The following is a 4,314-nucleotide window of genomic DNA, read 5'->3' as shown; positions in this document are numbered from 1 at the left end:
TTTTTTTTTTTTTTTTTTTTTTTAAAGTATAGTGTTACATGTTTAATCGATTTTACGGATTTCTTTTTTAAAGAAATTGATTATGATATGGAAACTAAACTGCGATATTTTTAAATATTCTTTTTGTGAATGAAAAAGTTTATTGAAATTGTTTACGTTTAAAATTATTTAAAATTATTTATTATGGTTATATGTAAAATCATTTCTTGATGGTACTCTGTTTTCATAAAAAATAGAATTTTTCTATTTTTTACAATATGTCAATACCTAACATTTATTCAATGAAATTATCGATTTAGTTTATTAATTTTATAAGATCTGCTAAATGTCATTATTTATTTATTGGCTTAAATTATTCTTTTACATCTACTAGTCAGACATTTGTTAGATTTTAAATTATATTTCATCAAGTATTTTATTATTAGATCGTAATATGTGAAACGATTAAAATATGTCTTTGAACATCCTATAAGTTTATTTCACATAATTTTATTTATCTTTTCTAACATTTCATTTATAGTATTTTTAAAAAATTATTAAAAAAAATATGACAAAACTCAAATGTTTCACATGTACGAATTAAATAATATATAAATTTTCAAAAAGAGAAAAACTTTATTGAGAAGACATATGTAATTATCATTGTTGCTTTAAATATTTATTATTATTTTATATTGTAATAATTTATACGAATGAAATAATATACAATCATAGACATTGTAATAAGTTAAGTTATAAAGTTTCACGATTCCAATAATAAACTTAATATTTATATTTATATTATATTTCCCACCGAATTCTTGTACTCGTTGAAAAACGGTTCACGATACCTAGTCGTATCGATATTACAATTGTATTTGTTTTGTTAAAAACAACTTTTTAGTAAAGAAATATTAATTAATAGATTGCGATTTTGTTCCTTTAAAGAAAAAAAAAAAATATTCATTTATGATTAACTTGTTAATCGAAAAATTAGCTCGTCATTGAAATATGTTATTCTAAAATCATCAAATTAATTGGTTTGAAACGTCTTATGATTACATTTTTGTTTTTGAAATAAAATGAGTTTGAGAAAAAATGGTATAAACAATTAATGATAGTAGAGTTATGATTAGTAGATTTAAAAATATTGAAATCTGTTATTAAAATATGTTATACAGTTTAAACTTGATAGCTCATAAAAGATATTTAAAATTCAATGAAGCAATCGAATTTCTATAATTCGAATCTAAAAAAAGTATTAAAATGTTTGTATTGAATAATCGTATAACAAATTTTAATAAACGAAAGAAATTTTATTATGTTTAAATATCAACAATTACATATGAATCATATGACTTATCACTTTGAAAATATCTATTGTACATCCAAAATATGAAATTCTTTATGAAAAGAAAAAGTATGGAATAAATATTTTTAACCTTAGAGAAAATAAAGATTCGATTATATTTATTATCTCGTTTAAAAAAAAATGTACTTGCATTTTTTCATTAAATTTTTCATTTTTATTTTTTTCATATTTTTATCATAAAAATATACCCTTTATTTCTGGCCATTTCAAAATATATTCATGATTCGTTTTAATAATAAATTTAAACGATTGAGATGATAATCGTTCACAGTTGTTTTTCAGATAATTCAACGATTAACAGATTAATATGTTTGATGTAATCGATTTTCGATAAGACACGATGCAGACAAGCGAGTTTTTATCACTGGATTCTATTTTACTGTTTTCAATTGGAAAAAAACAAGGAAAAAGATATTATCATAATAACATTACATTCGTGTATCAAATTTAAAGATAATCGAACGAATATGTAATGATGAACATCTGTAAAAAAATAAATAAATAAATAAATAAAAAAGACATATATTTCGAGAAACATTCTAATTAATCGAGCTTGTTGATCACTGTTGATATCTAATTCCACATGGAAATATTAAATAATTTAAACGATTTCACTTTTCGCGAATTTAAAGATCGAATTATATTATTCGAGATCCACGCATATCGAATAATATAAAAATCATTCTTCACTTGACAGAACAGCACGTGATTGGTAATTTATCAGTAACTGATCGACATTGACATATTTACAACTATTATCTTGCTTATTTTTCAGTTTTTATCATCTGATTTTCATTATTCGATTGAAAATATCTTATTAATTTTTTTTTTTTTATCACATTTGATACAGTATTTATTATACGTATTTATTATAATATGACGATTTGAAAAATGAGCATTATACTGATCGATAATCGGTCATTATTCATTTTACATCAATAAAAATCGGATAATGAAATAAGGTTTTAATAATAATAATATTAATATAACAACTTTTTTTTAGTTGTTTATACAAACATAGCATATATATTATATATGCTATATATATATAACGAGAGATAAAACGAGGTAAAATGAATAAATGCATTATTATCGTGCGAGCAACAGGCAATCGTGCCTTGATTGATAAAAAAGTATTCAAATTATTAATAAAATAGTGCAATATCGATATTAAATCATTAAATAGGATTGCACTTCTATTCAGATACATACGATTAACGACCTTAATATGACCTTAAAAATCTAAATAGATTTCCATAAGATGGAATCTAAAATTTTAACGATTGGATTATGTTATTATAATTCTCGTTTAAGAGGCATACACTCGATCATTTCATGTTACATACAAATAATTTCTTTATTTAATTTATTCTCGTCGTCTATATTTATTATAATTTAGTAAACCATGCCACTGAATAGAAAAATTAGAATTTTTTCATTAAATATTTCAGTAATATTTATTATAATATCATATATATCTTTGAAATAATTATCGTATGTATTTTTTGAAAAAGAGAAATATATAAAAAATCATACTGATGCCAATTTTTAGATTTTTAACTTTGACACAATTCGAAGTTTTCAAGATTATGAAAATTCGAATTATTTTAAATATAATTTTAATTCTGGAATTTTTGATAAGTTTTGCGAAAAAAAAATAAATATACGTTATGTTAATTTATGACATAGATTCGTTTTTTTATCGCTTTAAAATTAGAATCTTTTTTTTTTTTCATTCAGTATTCTTATTTATATTCAATTAGATTTTATTATACAAAAAATGTTATCAAAATTTTCAATACTTCTAAAATAATCTATTGAAATTTTGAAATCTTGCAAGATGCATTTCAAAACTTTTAAGAATTCTAAACTTTAAATTTTATTTGAAAATATTTGAATTTTTCATCATATAAATACATATAGATTGAAAGTGTTTGAAATCCAATTATAAAGAGGATGAATTTGTTTCTTTAAACTTTTTTCTTTTTTTAAAATTTATATTTTACTAATGCAAAAATATTAGCATGACTAAAGATAATCATACAGGTATTATATATTCACGAAAAGCATAAGTCATAGATAAAAGTGACAGAATGTGGATCTCCACGCTATTACGCATACATGTCACGTATAACGTGCGAAATTCGTGATTTTTGCATATCTGAAAATTCATAGGTATTGGCTAATGTATACATGGTAAATCATGTGTCGATTAGTTATTCTTTTAAATCGATATAACTATCGAGTTGAATTCGCATTAATTCTGAAAAAATCTATATTTTATTATTTTTTTATCAAGAGAAAATAGCCAAATGTTAAGTTAATTTGAAAAATTTCATTCAATTGAAATAAAAATTTTTATTGTTTCAATTATTTATATTTATTCAAGAAAAAATTATAAAATAAAATAAAATTTATGAAACAATTTTATTCATAAATTGAAAAAATCAGTATCAAATTTCCGAACGAATGATATTCATTTCAATTATTAATAACTTACAATCATTATTATTCATAAAAATTAATTTAACATTTAACCTCTTTTATAAGAAATACAATTCCAAGTCATCTCATTACGTTTACATATTTCTATATAATATTTCGAATTATTATATTATAAAAAAATCTTCGTGTTATTAAATGCAAAAAGTAATTTTATCTTTATAGAATGATATGATAGATATGATAGATAAGATAGACATGATAATTATTACGAATATAGCTGAAGTGCAGTCGAACTAGTCGAAGATTTTCAGTGAGAAGGTAATAACTAAAAGTCGACACTTAAAAAATAGGGAATATTCCTCGAGTCGAGAACGATTGCAGCTATTTTGATTATTTTTATACCGTGTAGATAAAGATAATTAATTAATCGAAGCAATGACAAAGCTTGGAAGCTTTTTTATATGGCTCATGGGTACTTTGTACTCTTATCGATTTTTTAACTTAATGTTCCTTTCCAT

General features: G+C 21.7%; 2 long non-coding RNA genes across 2 annotated transcripts in view; one reads left to right on the top strand and one right to left on the bottom strand.

Moving 5' to 3' along the window:
* The window catches only part of LOC116186146, a 10,222-nt gene extending 6,013 nt beyond the window's left edge, over positions 1–4,209 (bottom strand). Inside the window, exon 1 of the long non-coding RNA XR_004151100.1 lies at positions 4,199–4,209. This is a non-coding gene — a long non-coding RNA (uncharacterized LOC116186146). The remainder of the gene's footprint in view (positions 1–4,198) is intronic.
* The window catches only part of LOC116186145, a 4,681-nt gene continuing 4,170 nt past the window's right edge, over positions 3,804–4,314 (top strand). Inside the window, exon 1 of the long non-coding RNA XR_004151099.1 lies at positions 3,804–4,268. This is a non-coding gene — a long non-coding RNA (uncharacterized LOC116186145). The remainder of the gene's footprint in view (positions 4,269–4,314) is intronic.

The sequence above is a fragment of the Apis dorsata genome, unplaced genomic scaffold (assembly GCF_000469605.1).
Source record: "Apis dorsata unplaced genomic scaffold, Apis dorsata 1.3 scaffold_470, whole genome shotgun sequence".
Taxonomy (NCBI): domain Eukaryota; kingdom Metazoa; phylum Arthropoda; class Insecta; order Hymenoptera; family Apidae; genus Apis; species Apis dorsata.
The sequence above is the reverse complement of the archived record's forward strand: the minus strand, read 5'-3'. Positions and strand labels throughout refer to the sequence as shown.